Genomic DNA, 26,964 nt, shown 5'->3' with positions numbered 1-26,964 from the left:
GAAAGCAACAATTAAACTCACGGTTTAATTATTTTGAAAGAACCTATATAGAAATGGATAACATACATTACACATAGAATATAGAAAAAGGGTTTTCATTCATCCATCCACATCTATTCTCTGTATATATTCATTTATATGTCTCTCCTCTAGCACACACACAGATATATATATATATATATATATATATAAACGGTTGTGAGTTCCTCGGAGTGGATACAACAAGCTTTCAACTGTTACATATATTTTGTTCTCATTACATTCCAAAACACCAAAAGACCATCAACAAATAACTTCTATAAGACTAATTCATCAAAACATCTAGAAATCGTCAAGATTCTAGTTCTTGACCATGTTTGTTATTTGCTCGTTAAAATCCACAGGGTCTATTCCAAAATTGATAAACAAAGCCCAAAGCTTTGCCGTCTTTTCCTCCTCCAGTACTTTCATGACTTCCCTAGGGTTAGCAGAAAGATGTTTTGTGCCTGTCATAAGCCAAGTTAAGAGCTCACTTTGATCTTCATCTTCCTCCTCAATCAAATATAGTTGGACAACCAGGCTTGGATTTTAGATTGAAGATCCTTCTACTACAAGCAGTCCCATTTTAGTAGTCAAATTTGTTGCTTAAAAAGGTAAGAAGCAATCTGCATTTTCTGGAATGTTTGACGACCAACTTCTACTTTCCCTTAAATGCACACACATTCTCCACGAGGTATATGTTTGTGGGAATGATATCATCAGTCCATCACCTTTACATGTCGACCTCATGACATTCCGTTCACTTATGAAAGGTAAATATGCAATCAATATGCCTTTGTTTAGTATTAATCATAATCTTTTAATCCCTTAACAACCGATTTTCCAACCACGTGATTAAATATGAACTGCTGACTTTTTAGGGATCACATGCCATTTACTAAAGATGTGACCTTTTTGGCTATATGACAGTGTCTTTTCCCTATGAAAAACATCATGTTGTCATTTTACATGGATCAAGAAATGTACTTTTGGTAATGAAGATGTGACTATTTAATAATCCCCATATTACATTGATGCCGAAACAACCTCGGTCGCTATTTTTGAAACCCTTTGTTACTGCCTTTGCGAAATAGCACCAACATTTATATGTGAAGTCGTGAATGAATTTGTGAAGTTCCAGGACTTGCTAAGTCAACATTGACAAATTAGGGAGACATCAACTTTACCACTAATCCTTTTCATGGATCAGGCCTACAAGTGGTTTAAGTACGTAGTCCTTCACTTTGTGCAACATGCAGTGGAAGCGGTCATTGCTTTTCATAAAGAATAGCAACCACATGGGACGAAAAAGATGCAAATGAGCTCGGAATTTCCAGACAATTCTTAGGGAGTGGTTGAATGACACGACAATAGGATTGCCGAGAGGCCACATGATTCAAGAGATATTCAAAGGCATTATGTACGTTTAGGACCTTGTTTGTCACTGTTGTGTCCGTGTTTATCATTGCACCTACCTATGCCCATGTTCGTGCTTGTGCTTGCATCCACATCTGCCTTCGTAATTGTGCCCATGTATGTTGTCTTGTGTTCATGCCTGTATTGATCTTTGTGGTTGTGCTCGTATTTGCAGCCACATCTGTGTCCGCACCCATGCTCGTATCCATGTCGGTGCCAACATGCCTTATTTGTATTCTCATCTGTGACCGTGTTGTATTCGTGTTCAAAGGTTTGCCTTTCATGTTCTAGAGGTGTGTTCCCACACTACATAGTTTCTTGATTATACCATAAGACCAAGATATCACCATCATTCCTAACAATCATCAAACTTGTTTCCCACACTACATTGTTCTTGTTTATACTGTACAATCGAGACATCATCATTGTTCCCAACGATCATTAGCCCTATTCTACTATACGACCCCTTGTGTCAATGTGTATGGTTAATTCTTTCACACTATACAAAGTATCATCCAACAACATACAATTAGTTTTTCCTTCACATGATTTGTCATTGACATTGCACGACAACATTCATTCCTGTGATAGAGCCTATCGGTATGAATAATTGGAGTTTATGGAATGGGAAGCCATCCAAGGACAAGAGTTATCAAAATACCAGAAAGAAATTAGTGAGCAACTGTTTGCTAGTGTAGAGGTGGAATTTTCGAAGTGGTAATGTGCAAGTTGATTCTAAACAAATATTTGGAGTCATAAACAAAATCGTGATTCTAGAACACATCTTTTAAAAGTTGGCAAATATACCAACTCTATAGATAGAATTTTGTTGCTGTGTAATTTTGGTGCTTGCGCTTTGCACTTGAGTGCTTTTGGTGCTTGCCTTCTAATTGGGGTTGACTACATCTTTTTCATGTGAAGAACTTCCCTATAGAAGCAACCAGATGTACGTGCCCAATGTTAAGTATGATAGCATGAAGTGTTTGGATCTGAGTGTTGATGTTGTTTATGTTTAGCATTTATGGGGTCTTGGTGACTACATATATGAAAATGTAGCCCAACCAAAGTTTCATAGCAATGCTTATATTAGAGTGGCACAATCTTTTTTGATAACAATATCGTGCAGTTAAAGTTTGATGGCATCTAACTCCTCTCATCTATGGTCTTGGTTTGGGACCTTGGAGTTGATGGCATTAGTCGGATTATGGATTGCTTGAAGATAAACAATTTTAGGGTGGTGAGGATTTGTCATGTCTGCAAAATTTTAATGTAATTAATTAAATGAATTAATTAATTGGTTGCATAATTTAAATAATTTATGAAAATGGACCTTTAATTAATAAAATGGGGGCCCCAATGAATAAAATAAAATAATTTGTATTTGAGGTCCCGATTGATTAATGTATATCTTGAGCCTAGCTTTTATTTTTGCCGTAGGTATATGTGTTGTCGTATCGGCACTTATTGTGCACCATCGGAAGTTTTCCCCATAGGGGTATTTATGACCAACTAGTAGGATGTTATTTTTGATGCGACTTCAATTGTTTATTGTATTGCAAGTTCCAATGGGGGTACTTCTCTATTCACCATTTCAGAAGTGAAACATTTTCCCTATTTGGCTAGTTGTGGTTTCGGTGGATTCATCCCCTCACCCTATTTTTCTTTGTGTTCTCCTTGGCTTCAGATCTGGCAAATCTAAATCGCTATCATTGTATGAAATTGAAGTTATTAATCTTAATTAAACTCCTATTGCATGTCCAAATTCTTGTGTTGGACTATCGTTCTATATTCACCATATGATCTCTAAGGACGAACGATTGGTGGAGATAAACTGTCATTATACGACTTATACCACACCAATGTACTGCATTATGGCTATACCATCACCAAAGACTACCTTGCATAAGACTTCTGTCATCGTCGTGATCTTGAAAAGCATTTCTTCTTGACTTTGCTTTCTTGTCATCATCCATAGAACCTCCCCCTCTTGGTACAACATAGTGAAGCTAGTGTCTACTTGCGGGTCATCTTGGGACTCTATTGTTTAGTTTTCAAGGATCTCATCCGTTGTGCCTCCTAAAAGGATCACTGTATGTTGAGATTCTGTTCCTACCTTATAGTCCTGCAGTCACTCTATCACACACAACACAATGTTGCCGAACGACCTCAAAGCTTGATGCCCGATCTCCAGCCTCCAAACCTCATTGTACAGATTCACCACCTAAGTCTCTATACAGAAATTCCACTGTACGTGTTCTACCATGAACGAAAGAGGGACCACTAAGGGTTAGCCAGTGAGGACAATACTGGTTCTTTTTATCTTCTTAATTAAAATGGTCTAATCAACATTGATTAGAACATTCATCTTTATGCAAATGAGATGGGACTAATTATTGAAGTAACTCAATTAATTCTATCGATTTTGTTAAAAACAACCTTATGTATATGTATATATTTACATGCATATGTACCTCTATAGATATGTTTATATACGTGAAGTACAGAATCCTCTGTGTATGCATACAAATAGGTATATGCATATATATACACATATGGAGAATACAATTCAATTACTGAGAGTTTTAACCCTTAATCAATATAAACTTAATTGAAACTTGTCAACCTTAAACCTGAAAACAGAGAGAAATTGAAATTGAATGCGGAAAGAGATGCATCTACATGAAGAGACAATGTTTTATGTGGAAACCCAGGATGGGAAAAATCAGTGTCAAACACTGCTAGGATTTACTGTCGAAACTGAGCCTCATGAATACATTCAATTAAAATGTCCAAGGGCAGCAACGCTAAGGAGTCGTCAAACCCCTACTTTAAGGGCACCATCTCTTTCAAATATGAGCACCCCCTCAACAGTCTGAACAACAACCCAGCAACAATCAAAATTACAAATTATAACTCTTCAAAATAAATTATATGTTATGAATCTTACATGTTTTCATGAAGTTCTCCCATGTTTTTGTAAAGAGAAATTCTTATTAAGTAATTTGTGTTTAGTCAGTGTTTATCATCTGTTTCAGTTTTGAGATCTTTTTCTAAAAAATCAATTCAATTTTTTGTATAGTTTTGTTTCAAATTTAGGGTTTTCTTTTCCAACACAGGAAAGGCCACAATTACCGACAATTTTTTGGTGTTTCTATTATGGTGGTGGTGCTGAGAACAGGGAATCTGGAAGAGCATGGTTGGCACAGGGCACCTAAATGAAAAGTAAGGATTTTTTACGAATTCTTGCTTAGACAATGAAGTTTGACAGTATCTAAAAAATTCTTCTTCTTTCCCATTCATTATTCGCATCATGTATTTATTATAATTTATTTTCTCAAAATATTACATTACTTTAATGAGATTGAATTCTCTTGTTGCACTTGACTCCAGAATAAGTTAAATGGCTAAATAAGCTATAGCTCTTTTAACCAGTGGACTTTAATATCTAAAATTAGTAAAATATAACTTTATATTCCTTAATAAATTCAAGCAGCCACAGCTTTCCCATGTGTTGGCTGCTTCGTCTTTCACAAGTCACCTACTTTTCCATTTTATGATCTCTTGAATATTTAGCCTATATAGCCTATATTGTTAAATATGTGGAGGTTATGGAGAAGAAGTATATCTTTATGGGTTATTTTTCAAGGTTTTGAAATATTAGCTTCAAATTAAATGTCCAAAAAATTCTCCTCCATGTATTTGATCTGCTCTCAAATTGTATAGATTTGCATAGATATTGCTCTGCCCATATATGATGATACTGATATCAATTAGATGAATATATAAACTGTTGTGTATAATTTCTGACAGTATTGAATCATAACATCTAACGATTTCTATGTATGTATTCCATAATAATCCCTTGTTATTCCTTGTCTTTCTTTAACGTCTGCTTTTGTGATAATACCCAGATGTTATCTGATATAGATCCATTCCTTCTCCGTTGACTTGCTTACTTCCTTGAATCTGATACGATTCCTATCCTCCTCCTATGTTCAACACTTGTTTTTTAAATATCTGGTCTGCTACAATTGCTTCTAGCCATCACTTTTAATCAGAATCGCTTAATGGATTGTGTATCGCGAGATTAGAGGAATAAGAATTGTCACAAAAAAATGTCTGAAGTTTCCGAAATCATTAAAACTTAGAGCTCCCTGAGTATATATCTTCGAAGACATATTCTTCTCAGGGCTGCTCAAAGACACTATTCTCCCTGGGAATCTGATAGACAGATTAAGAATGAGAGTATACAGTTGGGTAGAATATTGTCAAGGTATCGTACCTCCTTATTGCATCTATAATACAATTTTGCCTTTTCATTTTTGTAACTGCTGCCTCTCATGATTAATATTTTAACTTAGTAATTGGCATAACTTAATCGAACTCCTTTTAGGTTCATTATAACAGCTTGTTAGAAATATACTGATATGACTGAACGGAGTCACATGCTTTGTTGCTGACATTAATTATTATATTGGTGCCTTTAAGAAATATCGAACATGGCATGTATATGTTAATCGCTGACTCTCGTATTATAACCACACCATAACACTTACCCTTTTTGTTTGATGCAAGTTCAATTATTCTGCAGAGACAACTTGACTTCTGTTTTGAAGTACTTTTGATTTCCTCATTGATCCCTGTGTTCCATGAATCATATCTGCAATTGGTCTCATATAGATGATTGATTCGCAGTTTATGTTCTCTCTTTTTCCTATCCATAAAAACTCCCAACTTTTTGTGCAACACAGCCATTGGTGGTGTTGTTTATAATCATTATTACTTAATTACATTTGCAGTTTGGCTCTGATACCATGTTAATTCTAGGATCGTTTCTGCAAATGTAGAATCATAGCCATTGTAATTGATGATATCCAAATGCAGATTTGGATCTCATATAAATATGAGAGGAGACATGTCTCATGAAGAGACATGTCTCATGAAGAGACATGTCTCTTCGGTTAAACATCACTAGTTAACATATTAAGATAATAGTAATATAAATAACCATATATGTAACTCATCTTAAGCATATATGTAATATTAATATGCTAACCATATATATAATATATTATTATATTATTATAATATAATAATATAATATATATTATTATATTATTATATAATAATATATAATATATAATATATATAATATATATTATATTACATATACAATATATATTATATACATATAAGAGATTTCTCTTAAAGATTATTTACCATCAACAATGTATCTCATGTTAACATCAATCCGACAGAAGCTACAACCTTAACAATGTTTTCATCGAAAGCATCTATTTATATGGCTAGGGCCCATGGCTCAATTGGTTTCATTGTTTTCGGCAAACCTTGAATAGCTTTCGAAATCTAATGTTGAAAATTGTTTTGTCGTTTGTCTTTTGAAAATTGACAAATTCTTTAAGTAGAGAAGAATCAATCTTGTTTTTACCAAAATACTAAAAGAAAATGACCTCAATTTTAACCAAGAACCGACTAGCTATGGGGTCAAATTACATAACCATTCTTTGGCATCCTCGAGTAGGGTTTTTGCGAATAGCCGTATGAAAACATCCTCATAACCTACTTCAAAATCCTCGATCAAATATTCAAAATTTCTAAGATGCTCCTCTGCATCTTCCTTTTCCGTGCCTTAAAATCTTATTATAAGAGTGCCCTTGATTCCAAAAGGTATGAGATTTGGGAAATCCCTATTCCTACCGAAGTTCATCATTTTGTATAGTTTGATTGACATGATCTTTCCTTAGAACAAGGTTGCCACTTTAAAAAAGGAGAAGTACAAATTAAAAATTTATATTGGTCTCCAATGCAGTTGACAATTTGTTGGATTACAACATTGCAATTTGGACAATATTTTTCAAATGACTCCAACTCGAAGTGTGCAACTTAGGCTAACGATCAGATTGAGCACCACAAGGGGTTAAAACCTTTGTTGTTTAGGTCTTATATGACTAGGAAGGGTGTGCACTTATTGTAACGCTAACAACTCTCTAACGTTCCTTTACAACAATATCATAATATTATAGAGTTCTTTGCCATGCTTCAACAAATAAATTTATTTTTGACCAGTTCCTTATTAAGATAATATCTTATACTTTCTATAATAGTCAACTACTTGTCTGTAGTTCGTCTTTCAGTCTAGATAGGAATGTTTCCTATCCCGTCTCTTTTTTCTTCAGTCCAGATAGGAATGTTTCCTATCCTGTCTCTAGTTTTGTTTCTAATTCCGTCTCCAGTCTACGTTGTTTCTTTAAGAAACAACGTCCTTGTAATTCTTTATAAGGAACACATTTGTTCCTCTGTTAATCAATCAATTATCTGGAAATCTGTTAATCTGCCAACTCTTCTTGAATCTTGTAACATGGTATCAGAGCCAATACTTGAATTTCTTTGAAAAATTTATAATTTCATTCGAAATTATTTGCAAAAATTTTTCGAACTAATTTTTGAGGTTTTTTCTCAAACAGCCCGTCTAGGGTTTTTTGTTTTTGTTGAGAAATTCATCTGTGAAAAATCTCAATTTCGGCTAGGTTTTTTCTTCTGAGAATTGCGGGGAGATTTTGGAGTTTTTTCACGTGCAAATCACGAGTAGATTCTTGGCATTTTTTTTACAAACCCTACCGTGGCTCAGTCTGAAAATCGCGAGCTTCGTTTCAATTTGTAACGCGTGATTCACGTTTCTGCTGCTCGCATTTGTTTTCTGCAAACAAAAATGTCTCATGTTTTTTGCAAACAAAAACGTCTCACGTTTTTTTGCAAATCATTTTTTTGGAGCCAAAAAATGCTTGAAAAAATAGGTATTTCATCTGCTATAATCATTGCTGAAGGGTCGTTTTTGTCTATCTAGCCCTTTCGCCTATCTTTGCCAGCATTTTGGGTGTTCATTTATCCAAATCCGCCATTCTTTTTTTGCAAATCCGACCTCCCTGGTCGTCGACTGTTATTTTGCTCGAAACCCTAATTTTTTGACTTCGGAAAAATATTTTGTTTGCAGATTCTTGGTGGGTTTTTCAGGAACTCAACTGGGTTGTCCGTTTTTACTGGGTGCCTTGATTTTTGTGCCTCAATTTTCGAGCCAGTGGATCTAGAAAACGACAGTAGATTCCTTCTGGGTTTTTCGAGCTCTCTTTTGGGTCATTCTCTGATTCTTCTAGGTCTTTTGTATTTTTGCCTCGAAGAACGTGCCTTCACAGATTTTCACAGTTTTTCATTGAAAAATGTGCCATGGCATCTCTGACAAATATTCTGCTTGAACATAATTCCAAATTCAATGGTCGCAATTATGGAACCTGGAAGCAGCACATCATCGCAATCTTTGAATATCGCAACACCGCTCAACTTTTTCTGGGTGTTACGCAACGTCCGACTTCTCCGAGTCCTGATCAAGATACATGGGATCTGAACAATCGAGAGGCAGTAATGCTTCTCAAACTATCCGTAGCTAATGACCAGCTTTCTCAGATTCCATCCGGCAAGATAGCCGTCGAAATTTGGACACATCTAAAAGGTCTTCATGAGACTTCCGACAAGAGCAGAGCCTTCTGAATTTGTTCCTTTTTTTTGGGTTTGTTGATTTTCTCCTCAAAAATCATTTCAAGTTGTCTGTAATACGCAAGGTTGCGTGAGATTTTGGGTTTTACTGTTTTTCCCACAAAAACAAAGTTTTGTAATTGCAACTTATTTTGAGTCATAGCACACTTCTGGCAAAGCTTCTTGGTTTCAACATTCTGTAGATCCAGGGAGGGTCTCAGTTATCACAGAATGTTCCGACATCCTTACGTTGACCATTAAGGGAGGGTATTAAGATAATATCTTATACTTTCTATAATAGTCAACTACTTGTCTGTAGTCCGTCTTTCAGTCTAGATAGGAATGTTTCCTATCCCGTCTCTTTTTTCTTCAGTCCAAATAGGAATGCTTCCTATCTTGTCTCTAGTTTTGTTTCTAATTCCGTCTCTAGTCTACGTTGTTTCTTTTAGAAACAACGTCCTTGTAATTCTTTATAAGGAACACATTTGTTCCTCTGTTAATCAATCAATTATTCGAAAATCCATTAATCTGCCAACTCTTCTTGAATCCTGTAACATTCCTTATCTATTCTTGGGCATAGAGTCAATTTCTATCAAATAATTGGTACACTATCACAAGACAGTTCAAACTGTTCTTGAGTCATTAGCTACTTAAATCTATTAATGCGAATATGTTGGATTTGCAAAGTTACTTGTCCAATTGTTTTTAAATCCCTCATGGAAACCAAAAGGCTTCATGGTATCTACCTATTTTTTCAAGTTAATTTGCAAAGATATCAACACATTTACACGAGTCTTGAAAGTAACAATTAAACTCATTGTTCAGTTATTTTGAAAGAACTAGTACATAAATGGACAAAATACATTACACGTAGAATATAGGAAAGGGGTTTTCATTCATCCATTCACATTTATTCTCTATATATATTCTTTAATATATTTCTCCTCAAGCACACACATATATACTAATAACAAAAACGGTTGAGTTCCTAGAAGAGGAAGCGACACGCTTTGAACTGTTACATATATTTTGTTTTGAATAATTACATTCCAAAACCCATCAACCATTAACCCCTTAAGACTAAATCTTCAAAACATCTAGACATCGTTACGATCCTAGATCTCGACCATGTTTGCTATTTGCTCCTCAATATCCCGAGGGTCTATTCCAAAATCGGTAAACAAAGCCTGAAGCTTTGCCTTCTCCTTTTCCTTCTCCAATACTTTCATGGCTTGACTAGGGTTAACAGAAAGATGTTCTGTGCATGTCATAAGCCATGTCAAGAGGTTAGTCTGTTCTTCATCTTCCTCCTCAGTAAATATGGTTGGACAACAAGACTTGGATTTTTATTGAAGAACCTTCTACTGCAGGCAATCTCGTTTTAGTAGTTGAAATAGTTGTTTAAAAATGTAAGAATCAATCTACATTTTTTGGAATGTTTTACGACCAACTTCCACTTTGCCATAAATGCACACATATTCTCCACGAGTTATATGTCCTTGGGAATGATATCATTAGTCCACCACCTTTACATGTTGACCTCATGACACTCTGTTCACTTATCAAAGGTAATTATGCAATTAATATGCCTCTGTTTAGCATTAGTAGTAATCTTTTGAAAACTTGACAACCGATTTTCCAACCACACGATTAAATCTAAACTGCTGATTTGGCCAGGGATCAAATGCCATTTGTAGAAGATGTCAATATCTCTTTATGTTGTGAAAAACATCATGTCGTTTCGCAAGGATCATGAAATGTACTATTCGAAATATCGATACCACTATTTCGCAAACCCCATGTTATATTGATGCTGAAATAATGTTGGTCGCTATTTTTGAAACCTTTGTTAGAGCCTTTGCGAATTGCGAAATAGCGCCACCATTTATATGTGAAGTCTTGAATGGATTTGTGAATTTCCACTATTTGCTAAGTCAACATTGACTGATCAGGAGACATGATCTTTACCGCTAATCCTTTTAATGGATTAGGCTTACAAGTGGTTAAGTACGTAGTGCTTTCACTTTGTGAAACATGCTGTGGAAGTGATCATTGCTTTTCACAAGCAATAGCAACCACATGGGACAAACAAGATGTCGATGAGCTTGGAATTTCTAGATCATTCTTAGGGAGTAATTGAATGACATGGTGACAAGATTGCAGAGAGGCCACATAATCGAAGAGATATTCAAAGGAATTGTGTACGCTTAGATCCTTCTTTCTCTGTGTTCATTTTTGTTCATAGCATGTTTGTGTTTGTCCATGTCATGTCAGTGGTCATGTTTGTGGCCGTATCCGTGTTTTTGGTCATGCTTGTTTCAATGTTTGTTTGTGTCTGTGTCAACACCTTCACTGCGTCTGTATTCATGTTTGTGGTCATGGACGTGCTTGTACCTGTTGTGTCTGTGTTTTTGTTCATCACTGCACCTTGCTGTGCCTATGTCCGTGCTTGTGCCCGCATCCACATTTGCCTCCGCATTTGTGCCCATGTATGTTGTCTTGTTCATGCTTGTACCGATGTCTGTGGTTGTGGTTACATTTGTGTCCATGCTTGTATCCATATGGGTGCCACCATGCCTTATTTGCATTTGCATCTGTGGCCGTGTTTGGAGTTGTGTTGTATCCATATTTAGAGGTGTCTTTCATATTCTAGAAGTGTGTGTCCACACTACACAGTTTCTTGTTTATACTGTATAACCAAAATATCACCATCATTCCCAACGATCATTAGACTTGTTGACCACACTACGTAGTTCTTGTATAATCATCTTTCCTTACGATCATTATGTCTGCCGACTGGATTGTCGTCGGTGTTTCTGCAGCCGACGGAGTGATTGTCATCGGTGTTTTTGTAGCCGACGGGATGATTGTCGTTGGTGTTTTTGTAGCCGATGGGTAAATAGTTTGTAGCAGACATAATGTTTGTGGTCGACAGACTCCTTCGGGAAGGTTCGGCAGATAGTATTTATATCCCGTCTAGGAGCATTGTAAATCATTCATCATTCATCTTATCAGGCATAATGTAATGTTCTAGCATATGTGAATAATCGAAGGAGTTCTGCTATTTGTATTTCCATTGTCTGTAGGCATTGTTTTAATTTACCCGTATGGTAAACATTTGGTTTATTGTACTGGGTAAAGAAAACAATGCATATAGATAATAGACAGAATAGCAGAACTCCTTAGATTATTCGCATATGCCAGAACATTACATTATGCTTCATAAGATAAGATCAATGATGAATGATGAATGATGATTTACAATGATCCCAGAGGGGATATAAATACTATTCGCCGAACCTTCCCGAAGGAGTCCGTCGGCCACAAACATTATGTCCGCTACAAACTATTTACCCGGCGGCTATAGAATACAGAAACACCGATGACACATTAGACTTGTTCTACTATACAACCCCTTGTGTCAATGCTTATGGTTAATTCTTCCACATTGTACAAACTATCTTCCAACAACGTACAATTAGCTTTTCCGTCATACAATCCAGAATTGACATTGTGTGACAACATTCATTCTTGCGATAGAGCATATTGGTACAAATAATTGGAGTTTATGGAATGGGAAGCCATCCAGGGACAAGAGTTATCAAAATACTAGAAAGCAATTAGTGAGCAACTGTTTGCTAGTGTTAAGGTGGAATTTTAGAAGTGGTAATGTGCAAGTGGTGTTAGGGACAACGATTTGGAGTCACATAAACAAAATCTTGGTTCTAGAACATGTCTTCCAAAAGTTGGCAAATATACCAACTCTACAGATGCATTTTTTTTATTAAGTAATTTTGGTGCTTGCCCTTCGTACTTGAGTGATTTTGGTGCTTGCCCTCTAATTTGGCATGAGTCTTGCTTGACTAGATGTTCTTTGTGTGAAGAATTTCCCTGTAGAAGCAACTAGATATACTTGCTCAATGTTAAGTATGATAGCACGAAGGGTTTGGATCCGAGTGTCAATGTGGTTTATGTTTGGCATTTATGGGATCCTGGTGATTACAAATATGACAATGTAGTACAACCAAAGTTTAGTAGCAATGTTTATATTAGAGTGGCACAATTGTTTTTGATAACAATATGGTGTAGTGAATGTGTGATGTCATCTCACTTTTGTCATCTATGTTCTTAGTTTGGGACCCTGGAGTTGATGGCATTAGTTTGATGACGGATTGCTTGAGGATAAGCAATCTTAGGATGGTGAGGATTTGTGACATACCCAAATTTTAAATCTAATTACATGATTTAATTAATTAATTAATTGGTCGCAAGTTTTTTTAATTATATAATAAATTGGATCTTTACATAGAAAATGGGGGTCCAAATTAATAAATTAAAAGCATTTGTATTTGGGGTTGCGATTGGTTTATGTATATCTTGAGCTGAACTTTTATTTTGCTCGTAGGTGTATGTGTTGTCATGTCAACACTTATTGTGCACCCTTGGAAGTTTTCCCTATAGGGGTATTTATGACCAGCCAGTAGGATGTTATTTTTTATGCGACTTGAATTGTTTATTGTATTGCAAACTCTAGTAGGGGTTCTTCTCTATTCACCATTTTGTGAAGTGAAATATTTTCCCTATTTGCCAAATTGTGGTTTCAGTGGGATTCATCCCCACACCCTATTTTGCTTTGTGTTTTCCTTGGCTTCAGTTTTAGCAAATCTAAAGTGCCATAGCTGTACAAAATTAAAGTTATTAATCTTAATTAAACTCCTATTGCATGTTCAAATTCTTGTGTTGGACTATTGTTCTATATTTATCATATAATCTCTACGGATGAATGACTGGTGGAGATAAACTATATATGACTTATGTGACACCAATGTGCTGTATCATGGTTATACCATCACCGAAGACTACCTTGCATAAGACTTTTGTCATCGTTGTGATCTTGTAGGCATTTCTTTTTGACTTCACGTGCTTGGCATCATTCATACCACCTCCCCCCTCTTATTACAACCTAGAGAAGCCAGTGTCTGCTTGTGGGTCATCTTGGGACCTTGTTGTTCAGCCTTGCAAGGCTTGCATCCGTTGTGCCTCCTAACAAGATCACCGTACATTGAGATTTGTTCCTATCGTATTGTCCCGCAATCCCTCTATCACACACCATATGACATTGCCGAACCACCTCCAAACTTGATGTCCGATCTCTGACATCCAAACCCCATTCTACAGATTTGCCACTTAAGTCTCTGGATAGAGAATTCCACTATGCATGTTCCACCATGAAGTAAAGAGGTACCACCAAGGGTTAGCTAGTTGGGAAATTACTGGCTCTTACATTAAAATGGTCTAATCAACATCGATTAGAACATTCATCTTTATGCAAATGAGATGAGATTAATTATTTAAGTAACTTAATTAATTCTATCAATTTTGTTAGAAACAACCTTACAATTACGTAAGTGTATATGTATATATTTACATGCATATGTATTTGTATAGATATGAATATATACGTGAAGTACACAATACCCTTTGTGTGTGTACACACACACACACATGTAGAACACAAATGTAGAACACAAATTAACCCTTACTCAATATAAACCTTATTGAACTGCCAACCTTCAAGCTGAAATCTGAAAGAATTTGAAACTGAATGTGGAAAGAGATGAAACCACATGAAGAGACAATGTTTTATGTGGAAACCTAGAATGGGAAAAACCAGTGTGAAATGCTGCTAGGATTTACTGTCCTAACTGAGCCTCATGAATACACTTAATTAAAATGTTTAAGGGCAGAAACCCTGAGGAGTTGTCAAACCCCTACTGTAAGGCACTAACTCTTTCAAATATTTGCCACCCCCTCAACAGTCTGAGCGACAACCCATCACCATTTAAAATTACAAATTATAACTCTTCAAAATAAATTATATTTCATGAATGTCACATGTTTTCATGAATCTGTCACATGTTTTTGTAAAGAGAAATTCTTGTTTGTGTTAAGTCAGTGTTTATTATCTGTTTGAGTTTTGAGATCTTTTCCCAAAAAATCAATTCAATTTTTTGTATGTTTTTAATTCAAATTTAGGGTTTTCTTTTCCAACATAGGAAGGGCCACAGTCACTGACATTTTTTGGATATTTCTATTAGGATGGTGCTGCTGAAAACAGGGAATCTGGAAGAGCATGGTTGGCACAGCACACCTGAATGGAAGGTAAGGATTTTCTAATGAATCCTTGCTTAGACTATGAAGTTTGACAGTATCTAAACAAATTCATCTTCTTTGCCATTTATTATTAGCATCATGCATTTATCATAGTTTATTTTCTCAAAATATTCCATTACTTTAATGAGATTGATTTCTCTTGTTGCACTTGACTTCAGAATAAGTTAAATGGCTAAATAAGCGATAGCCCTTTTAACCAGTGGACTTTAATACCTAAAATTAGTCAAAAATAAAATTATATTTTGTAATAAATACAGGCAGCCACAGCTTTCCCATGTCCTGGCTGCTTCCCCTTTCTCAAGTCACCTACTTTTTCATTTTATGATCTCTGGAATATTTAGCCTATATTGTTAAATATGTGGAGGTGAGTGGAGGGGACGTATATCTTTATGGGTTATTTTTCAAGTTTTCGAAAGTTTAGCTTCAAATTAAATGTCCAAAAATTAGATTTATTAAGTAATAAATTCTCAAATAGTAGTACAACTACAGATAAAGTTGTTACATTTGACAAAAACTTTACGAAGTTGTAATAAATCCTATTTTTGTTTTTTCTCTTTACCCTGGCTTGGTCTGCGATTATCAATATTTTAATTGTTTATTATCCGTTGTATGACACCCATTTTTTGTTTTTTTAATTCCATCCAATGGCTACATTTTATGTTTTTTCCATTATGAGGAAACACAATTTATTTTATATATGTATATAATCTATATGTATACTTATGAGTATTATATATGTCTGTATATGTATTTGCATATGAATATATGTGTATTATTGTCAGGGAAGGCAGCCTCCTTTATATAAATCCAAATAATAATACACAGCTAGCCTAAATTAAACGAAGAGATACATGGGGCAAAATTTGAGACATCAGCCAAAACCATGTCATTCACAATTCTAGTGTTTGCTCCCTGTAAAGAGTTGGGACTGTTTGATCAACATGTTGACTTTTACGCTGGGGCCATAAAATAAGATAAGTATTGCCTTACTATTGCTACATCCATCCATTTCACATAGTCATAGCTGCCATTGATTTGAAAGTAATGTCATCATTGACCACATACAAACTAGAGAAAAAATAAAACCCTAAAATAATTAGACTAAAAAGAATTAATGCTCAACTTACAAGACTCCAAACAGTGGAGAAAGCACAAAAATACATATACTTTACCCACTTTATAATTGCAGCATCCTTACAGTGCATTTGCCAAATGGGAGCTCTATGACATGGTATCGACGTTCATCAAATTACAATTAAAAAGTGAATCTTATTAGAATATGTAAGTACTACTAAGTGAGAAGGTATCAAAATGTGAGCATACAGAAGGTGCTAAAATTGTTTGAAAAAAATGCACAAGAGACGAAGATTTAATCAATGTAAGATGTGTGTAATTTTGATTTCCTCGAGGAAGTGAATGCACCAAACAATGTATAATAGGTTGTATTTTAGGGTTGTTCACATTTAAGGGTGTTTTGAGGGTGAAGGGAATAGATTTATAGTGTTGTCAATTAGGACAATTCGATTCAGACTGTTGTAGTCAATAGTTTTATTTTTTTTGCAAAATATTTGTTGGTTTTGAGAATGTTGGACCATAAAAATTTATTCTAGAATCTAGATGTTAATTTTGTTGAGATGTGGAGAATCGCTTTGTCCTGTGTGGGGACATTCTAGAATCTAGATATTGGTTTAAATATGAGCTGACTATAGGTTCTTTATGCACCAAATTTCTACAGAGATCTTCCCATTTTAGACCATCTTGATGCACAGTTGCAGATTTGATAGGATTCTGCTGGTTGGAGAGGGAGACTTCCACCATTAACCTCTATGCTTTGCTTGATGTCCATACCGTGTTCCCAAGGTGCCATTTTACCACAACTTAGAAGCAGGCTAAAAAAGTAGTGAAATGTTTCCTTACAGCTACCATTACCATGGTTACCAGGAGACCCGTCTCCCCCCTAAAAGTGGCGTCTCGGAGACCGAGACGCGTCTCGGAGACTTTTCGCGTCTCCGGAGACCTCAAAAAAGGTTGGAGACTTCATGACGAAGTCTCCTGAAGTCTCCCCGTCTCCTAATCCAAAAAGTGAAGTCCCCTCGAAGTCTCCTGATAAAATATAAATGTAAAATATAATATTAAATAATTTTATATATTTTAGCCCTCATTTAAATGTTTTTAATGCAAAAATCTAAGGTACTATATGAATTCCGTAACAACTGCTTGGTGATGTACGTCACCTACAGGAACACGATACAAGTCTAAGACAACATATTGGAAGCTGTACAGGATTGCAGTAAAGATCCCAAATCACATAAATTTATGCGGCTGAGAAATTAGTGTGCAAAAACTGTTGTTAGTGCATTAGAAGATAGTATTATGTATGTTACAAAAATCTGATATGCAAATGCTTGATAATAGTATTATTACTCATGAAAACCAAGCATCTATTTGCTGATAAAGACTCAGCGATAACAGTGATAGACTAGAGGTTTTATGTATGTTAACATGAATGTATTTGGTCCCATATTTCTGTTTTTTCAAGAGGATATCATGTTTCAGTTTGATGTATAAGTCGTATTTGTTATTCGTACCTGTTTATCTGCTGTTGGCAATATCCTAGTACCAATATAGGAATCTTTGTTAGTTGAATCTGTGTAACTGGAAAAAAAACACTATTACAAAATGATTTACTCCCTTTTAAACTAAGCAATCCTAACTCTTAGTTAGAAAATAGAAATCCTAAGTGTGTCTCTATGCATGCATCAATGTTGAATAATTCAATAATTTTCACAAATTTTTTGTAGCAATGCCAATTTGTCAGGTTTTAAAATCTATTTCAGTAATGTACTTATGTATCTGACCGCTTATTATTATTATAATCTTTGACAGTTTGACTCTATGAATCTATTTTAATTTTTAATGTGACAACACTAGTATTATTAATTTATTATTTACTTTAGTCTTTTAGTCTTACGGTATTACTATTTTGAAAATTTGAAATTTTGTATTTACTTTTAGTATTAGACTCTTTAAGTTTAAACTATTAAAAATTTATTTAAAAAAAAAAAAAAAAAAATTGCTGTCTCCAAGTACCCCCGTCTCCTATTTGAAAAATTGCCGTACCGGTACCAGTACCAGTACCGGAGACCTCAAAGTCTCCCCGTCTCCTGGTGACCTTGACCATTACCAATTCCAGTTTTTTACAACTTTGAACAACGGATATTTAATATATACATTTACTGCATATCCCACAATCATGGATTTCCATTAGATGACATCACTTTAAAGCAAGAATAATGTGCCTTTTCTGTTCTTCTGTATTTTGGATATGTATCTAACAGCTACCATTACCAATTCTATTATTTTACAAGTTTGAACAACATATATTTAATATATTTAATTTACTGCATATCCCACAATCATGGATTTTGATGAGATGACATCACTTTAAAGCAAGAATAATGTGCCTTGTCTATTCTTCTGTATTTTGCATATGTATCTATCATTGCATTTGCAACAATAAAAATTATTTGACGATAATAGTCTTTTCATCATACTTTGATGGATGTCCATGACCTACTCTAGAGCTCCCATTTTGGCATGGGGGGAAGATGCCAACAAAGGTTGCATAATTTGGCTTTATAAAATCAATTTAATTCTCTTGAAAGTTTTTGAAGTGTTTTCAGCAAATCCAATTTTTGAAAATGCAGTTCCGAATGCCAACCAAAAAGGTCTCATGTTTCAAAGAAAACTAAATCAATGATCTTGGCTGCAGAGAAAACAGCTAGCGATCCAGGGTCGACCATTGTAAATAGAGGATACTTTCTACTAGAGCTTTGTGGTTCTCTTGAATACTTAGCAAAGCAGCCCAAGAAGCGACTGATTTAGGTACTTGGCAAAGCAAGACATTTTGGACCATGTTTTATGTTTAGTGGAGTTGAGCATTATTTTACTCTACCAATATGTTTACGTGCAAAATGCCTCACAAATTTTGTAGTTTAGATGGTATCCCTTGCTGGATATAAACATAACTGTCTACAATTGATTCTGAGAAATTGATGTTACAGATAATAATATGTCCTTGAATCATAGCCATACTTGTCTAAATATATTTTGGCATCAATGGCAAGGTCATTTTTGTAAGAATTAAAGAGTGATCAGTCAATATATAATGCTCATCCCTTGCAATTTGGCTTTTCCACGAAACGTTCTGGAAAAAATAACCAAATCTCAGTGAGGGAACATGCTATATGTTGTATGGGAACATAGGGAGACCATAAGTTTAATTTAGGAAACTGGTTCATGAATGCTATTTCCAAAGACTGGATGGATTTAAGGGTGGGATGCCAATCTTGTTTTAGTGGAATTATGAAATGGTATTAGAGCATTTGCAATATTGGATATCAATGACCATTCAGCTGTGGAAATTTTGGATTTTGCAGGTGGACGAACATGAATTATAGAATACAGTTATATTCGGGTGCAACCAAATCCCCGATTTGTTGATAAAAATGATTTTTATTCTACTTTTTTGGCAAACTGTTGTATAAGATGCTGAGAGAATGGATCACAAACAACAGCTGGAGTTGAAGGGAGTGAAGAGAACGGGCAGAGGCCTATAGGATGGGGCATGTATATGCTTTTTTGGTATATATACATTGTGGACGTACATTTTTATTTGGTGTGTGGCTCAGGGTCAGAGGATATACTAAATGAATATATGAATGCCATGGAATGGGCGTGTTGTACAGATGGGCTAGGTGGTTGTGTTTGTGCTGCAACTGAGTGCTGTCAGGAAGTCATCCCGAAAAGATTGGTGCCACAAATTTTGCTGCTCAAATGCGACGAGGGTTACAGTGTTCTTCGTGTGTAATTGATGGTGCTTTTGCACATATGTTTTGTGGTTTCAAGGGGTATGCATGCTATTCCTGCATGGATTTTCTTTCAAGCCTGGATAGGCATGGGGTGATTGCATGAGAGGAAGGAATATTTTTGGGCATTGACTGCACGGCTGTTCTTGTGATGATGAAAAAGGCATGGAGAAGAAGAAGACGATGAAGAAACAATAGAGCAGGATAAGGATCTTCTTCTGAGAAAGCGCACTGTTTGATGTTATTATTATCATTTTTATGATTGCTGTTGGGAGTTTGTAACCAGTGCTACTAGAGATTGACAGGGCAGGCAGGTGGGCAGGGCTGTTGATCTCAGATCTTGTTGTCCTCAGTGGTCAAGATGGATAGCATTATTATTATTTATGCATATATGTACAAAGTTATATATGTGCAAACATGTATGTATGTATATATGTATGTGTGTATATGCATGCTTGCATGTATCTCGTGTTAAATAGAATCTCGTGGATATATATGTGCAAACATGTATGTACAATATATACACACATATGCATGTATATTATATGTATATTTATATGGGCATAAATGTTGTATGCATATATATGTGCATTCATACATATATGGATGCAAAATGTGGAAGCATACAGAAGGCATGGGAACTCTTTGACTGATTGCCTGAAAGAAATGCAGTCTGATGACATGTCACGATTACAAGATATTTGATCTCAAAGGCAAACACGGCAACCTTTACCAGCATCTAGCCTTCCTATGTTGAAATGGGAGCTTCGGAACAGGTTATAGACATCCATCAAAGTACAAAGGATAGAAGAATTTTGCGAGATGTTGAAGTTCAAATTGCCTTGGTAGACTAATGCAAACTGTGGAAGCATAGACAGGGCCTGTGAATTATTTGAGGCACATGCTTACATGTGCACAGATACACATATCAAACTGAGTTCAAAATGGAGATGAAAGATTATTTATTTTTACACACATTCCTTTGGATAATATTTGCATACAATTGTAAGGAAAAATAAACTGCTTGTATAAAATAAAAATATCTAGGCTAATCAAATAAATAGAGCATAAAATGAAATTTCTATAGGATAATTAAATGAATAAAGCATTGGAAAAAGCAACCAATTTAGATATATGATCTGTGAATTAAACACTAAATTTAAATGTGGAATGTATTTGAACGTTTAATCTTTATCTCACTTAAGTGGCTGTGCACTTATATGAATGTGTGTTTGCAAGGGAAAATAAACCAGTTACATAAATGTCTATGCTATTTAGGTGAGTGTTTATTAAATAAATGCCTTAATTAAATAAGCAAGGAATATATCATTCACAATGCTGGATTTTTAGGGCTTGTTAAGTTGATTTCCTTAGTACATTCAAACTGAAAGTTTACCTATGGGAGTGCAGACCAAAACTGAATTTTTTATGTTGATTTGAATTTTGAACTGTACTTGAGGTTGTTAGATGATTTTCTTAGATCCTTTGAACCGAGTTAACTTTGCTCTGGTTCATCTATACAAGTAGAGAACTGACCTTCACAATTGTGAAACTTTATTTGATGTATGCATATGAATTGAAGGTAGCAAAAATGATTTGGGAGAATTTTAACTACTGGAATTGCTCACCTCTATCATTTTAACTTTGAATTTTGTATGGAAATCGCAGTGTTTACAATCACTTTCGGGGCATGTAATAAATCATGAGGGTTACGTTCTTAGTCAGCCACCTTAATTGGATCGATTATTTGGCTTTGGAACAATGGTTGAAGACAAGCAGCAAGCTTGCAATGGCTGATGTTATGGTGTATTAATGCTCTATGATAAATATTCTTCAAATACTCTAATGATTTCTAGGTTAATCCTCTTTCTAGCATGATTTCAAATGAATGAATGTCTTTAAAAAAACACTCCGAGTTTGATCAACATAATGGCTATGGAAGGACAGCAAGTAAGAATGTAATGGATCAAAGATGATTGAGGCTGATGCACTGAGCTTATAACGCTCTATTTTATTGGTCAGTCCAGCATCTAGGGTGAACTTTAATGAATGTCTTTAAATACAACATAGCGCACAAATCAAATCAAATTTGCAATAGGCTGACTTAGGAATTTTAATTTACAATGTCTTGTGAAAAGGTCAGTGAGATGTAAAACGGAACAGTCAAATGAAAAGAAGTTTGGGAGAAGTTGCCAAGTTTGATTCCTAGTGAGTCTAAAACTATTTAGTCATTTCTAGGAGGAAAATCTACTGTTTGAATTGCAAAAAGTTTTATGCTTGGTGTTATGTTCAATTCTTTGCTGACCTGGTCCATGGAAAATTTACAGAAGCAAAATTCCAGATCTTTCTCTATATTACTATCTTCTACGTGGCTTTACCCAGCTGCTATACTTAGAGTGCATGCTCTCTGCACTTGATGTCATCATAACTTAAGGGGAAGACACTGAAAACAGGCGATTTTCTTTGAGCTAAACTAAGTAATATAATAAAACTATTACACAGAAGAACAGAGTATCACCGACATTTTAAAAATTGACAAAAATATCCCCAACTCTATAGAACCAAAGGGAATAAGCTGGAACGATGAGGCAAACGTGTTACTAAGATCTCTTGAAGTTTGCGTTAGATCATTGTTTAACATTCTCATTTTTGTTGAAGTTTCTATAAAACGACGTTGTTCTATTTGCTTTTTCTTCTGAAGAGTTAGTTTCCCTGCCAGAAGTGATTGTTTATTTGAATCCAGCCAGCATTGAATTGTTTTTCTGATGGAAGCTTTTGTTTGGACACTGTCAAAGTGAGCCTGACACCTTTACAATATTTTGCAGGTCACTTTACCTCCTCATGAAGAATCTCAGCGTAGGTGATGCAATGAATTGCTCACATTCTGGGTTGAGTCTTTCTCCGTTGTGTTTAACAGGTTATTTAATTTTGTGAAGAAAATTTTCCCTGGTAACTTCTATCTTCTGAAGGAAATTGGTTGCTGTGGATGTCTTTCATCTTGGTTTTCTGTCAAATGAATTATCATCGGCCGAGATGAATTGGTCAATGGAGATGATAATTCATTGGTTTTCCTGAACACCAAAAAATTTGGAAAAAAATCACTATGTTTTTGTGAATCTGGAAAAAAAAAGTTTTTTTTTGTCTCTATTGCATTTTGTCTGGAGATTAGCCAGCTGTTTCAATGTTCGCTCTTTCAATTCAAAACCTTTCTTTACGACACAATTGAGCTGTTAACCCTCCATTGTCGTTTATCTGTTTCGCTGGAGGAATTTTCACTGTTGGCCCTTTCTTTAATGTAAGCCCTTTTCTTATGACACAGGAATTTTGCTTTTTGAGTGGACATCGATTCACATGCTATTGTCAATTAATGGAGACATTGTTTTGTGTTTAATCAGTGTTTATTATCTGTCTCCGTTTTGAGATACTCTTCCAAGATAAAAAGTAGTAAATTGTGTATACTTTTTATTTCAAATTTAGGTTTATCTTGGTTCTTTTTTGCAACACAGAAAGAGCCACAATTCAAACTTTTTTTTTTGGATGTTGTTAGGGTTATGGTCGTGCTGCTTAGAATAGGAACTCTGAAATAGTACAGCTGGCACAGCGCTCCTGAGTGACATGTAAGGATTGTTTTGTGAATCCTTACTTAGGCTATGAAGTTTGACATTATCTAAACAAATTCCTCTTCTTTGACATTCATAATTTGTATCAGTAGTCACCTTCTTTTTCATTTTACAAATCAGAAGCATAGCTTTATGTTCTATTTTTTAAGTTTTCATATGATTAGCTTCATAATATTGGAATATATATTTCACAATATTTAATATTACTGCTACTACTATCACGTTGCTTTATACCATCCTTCATGGCAAGAAACCACAAATGGCATCACCTTTTTTAACAATCTTTTAACAGTAACTAACACCTTGTTATATTTCTCATACTGGGGCAAACAACTTTCTGTCAGTGTGCAACAATCTTAACCTCTGGCCTGAAGACAAATTTTGACTGACATCCATATTTTCATTCAGAGGTTCCAAAAATTCTCTCTCGAGCTCAAGAATCTAGTAGCTCTAGAACTCCAATATTTTTAGATCTACTTCTCATTTATTGGAAATAGATTTGAGCAGCAGCTCTAGAGAGATAGGCCTTGGTTCATCTCATTTTAAAAATAATTCTGCTTTGGTAGGGTTATGAACTTATGTTATAGTCCAAATTCTACCCATTATTTTCTCATCGGCTTTGTTGATAGCATGACAGAGTTTGTGTACCACTTGCCATGTTTTCAGTGACGTTTTTTTTGGATTTAGTATATGTATGTAGTATGTACACACACATGTATAATGTATGTATGTAAGCATATATGTATATGTATGTATGTATGCATGCATGCATATATGTGTATGTATGTACATATGTATTTATTGATGTGTGTATGCATATGTGTATTTATATATGTACCTGTAAATATATGCATATCATGTTTAACCAAATGCCTCAAAAGAGTGGATAAATATGGGCAAACATGCATTCATGAAAATGGGATGAACACCAAATGTTTTAAAATGACACTTTTAGACCACCTCGTACTCTACGAGTTCTACGAGTGATAAAGTTTACTGTTAATCAGTAGTGTATAAATGTTTCAAACTGATTACGTATTCAATTAAGCTTGATAAACAACAGGCTGATGCGAAAACAAAAAACTGAAACAAAATCAGAAATCTTAATGAAGGTCCTTAGCTATGATACTCTCCTATGAGTACTTGGTACTTGGGGTATGCGTACCTGGTACTTGTGTACGGATACTTGGGTACTTGCACTCTATGAGTTCTACGAGTGATAGACTTTTCTGTTAATCAGTATTGTATCAAAGTTTCAAACTTATTACGTATTGAATTAAGCTTGATAAACAACAGGCTGATGCGAAAACAAGAAACTTAAACAAAATCAGAAATCTTAATTAAAGTCCTTAGCTATGATGCTCTCCAACTATGTCACAAGGTTCGCCGGACTTCTAGCATGGAGTTCGAAATTCGGCGAACAATTTAAAAAGCTAGAAAATTCGAAAAAATGCGTGTCAAATTCGCATAGCAGTCCGCCACTTTCTTTTGTTAAGCAATTTTTAAGTATTTACGTTGAGGTTTTTGATCCACTGGTTTCAGTAGTGCGTGAATCTGCAAATCTATACAAGTCCGAAAGGAGGGTTGGTTCAACAGCGAAATCTAGAAGTGGGCATTCCGACGGTTCTCACCAGCCATTCGATTTTCTTTACCACTAGCATCTGCCAAACCTATCCCCGCAAAGGCTTAAAGGCTTAATATCATTTGCCTACAAAGCTCATCCCGTAAGGCATTTGCATCTTTGCGCACCCACCACTGGGCCTTTCCGTTTCAATCGGACCATTTTTTTAAAGTTTTTTTCTCAAAAATTTTATCACGATCGAGATGTATGTAGTTTTTTAAAGTTTTGAAGGATGTTTATTTTCTAATTTTTGTAATAGAGTTTTAAAAAAATCAAATATTACTATTATTAAATTTTATTTGTTTTTACTAAAACTTAGCATTTACACTTCAATAACTTTATTATTAATACTTTTTATTTCTTTTCAATAAAAATATTTGATATTCAAGATGTAATATTTTAGTATATTTATTTAGATAGTAAATAAAGAATATATTAGATTAAAAAATATAAATTTTTAATTAATATTTTTTTACTTATAAAAGTTAGAAAATTATTACAATTCATTTTAATTTAATAAATGTTATTAATACTTATAGTATTTATAAATTTTATGTTTCTTTATATAAAGTTTTTTTCTATGGTTTATATTTTATAAACGTTAAACTATTTTTATATTTTATAGATATTATTTATATTTTAAAATATTAAATTTATATAGGGCGAATTTAATGTCGATTTTTTTTTCGAATTTTTCACACTGTCGAACTTCATCCGAATTTTATAGTTGGCGAACTCGATTTCGAACTCGAACCTTGTGACTTAGCTCTCCAATGAGTACTTGGTACTTGGGGTATGTGTACCCGGTACTTGGGTATGCGTACCCATGCAACCAAGTTAGATCTATATTGGAGAAAATGAGTTGGGAGGTCTAAATATTTCACAACATTTGGCAGCATCCTCGCTATTTGTGCCAAAATGCGAGCTTTAGTTTGAGTATGGATGTCCCTCAAAGCATAAATAATAAAGATTTTGTTACATGTTGCAGCTGCCACTAGCCTGGTGGACATGTATGCAAGTTGTGGAAGAATACACATGGCATGTATGCATGTGTGTATGTATGCATTTTTTTTATGTATGTACATATATAATATCTATATGTATGTATATAGCTGTGTGTGTACATGGATGTATACCATTTTTAATGGAATGCCTCAAAGAAATGTTGTTTTATAGCATGCCATAATTGTAGGATATGCACAAATTGGGATATTTATGTGGATACATGAATGCACTACAATCACATGTATGTATGTAGATTTATATGGGCATGTGTGTTGCATTGATGTATACATACACACATAAATATATACGTATATGTGTGCACATGTATATATAATTTTTGTGTTTATAATTATATTCAAGCAAATGTAATTGGTAGATGTGAAGCTTAATTCCACAATCTCTGCCAGCATTCTTCCAGTTTATGCGAAGCTAAATTCCACAATCTCTGCCAGCAATCTCAACACTGCAAGCCCACATATGATCTACACTACATGGGTAAGGATGTGTACTGCTTCAAGTTTATGTGATTTGAAAATGTAATTGCTTGAAACCTAGTTTATGTGATTTGAAAATGAAATTGTTTGAAACCTGATTTCATTTGAAAATGAAATTGCTTGAAACTGTAGAAAATCTGTGCAAAAACACCACCAATGACACCCTAAGAACACTGTAACCCTTGTCGCATTTGAGCAGC

At 34.8% G+C, this 26,964-nt stretch overlaps 1 long non-coding RNA gene across 1 annotated transcript in view; it reads left to right on the top strand.

Annotated features, from left to right (window-relative positions):
* Positions 1-26,964, top strand: part of LOC149566590 (uncharacterized) — an 81,948-nt gene that overhangs the window by 26,542 nt on the left and 28,442 nt on the right. Inside the window, exons 3-6 of the long non-coding RNA XR_016362259.1 lie at positions 4,613-4,656; positions 15,081-15,144; positions 18,929-19,041; positions 22,850-22,941. This is a non-coding gene — a long non-coding RNA (uncharacterized LOC149566590). The remainder of the gene's footprint in view (positions 1-4,612; positions 4,657-15,080; positions 15,145-18,928; positions 19,042-22,849; positions 22,942-26,964) is intronic.

Source organism: Cupressus sempervirens, chromosome 3 (assembly GCF_028749045.1).
Source record: "Cupressus sempervirens isolate cs-2001-9-10 chromosome 3, ASM2874904v1, whole genome shotgun sequence".
NCBI classification, from domain to species: domain Eukaryota; kingdom Viridiplantae; phylum Streptophyta; class Pinopsida; order Cupressales; family Cupressaceae; genus Cupressus; species Cupressus sempervirens.
The sequence above is the reverse complement of the archived record's forward strand: the minus strand, read 5'-3'. Positions and strand labels throughout refer to the sequence as shown.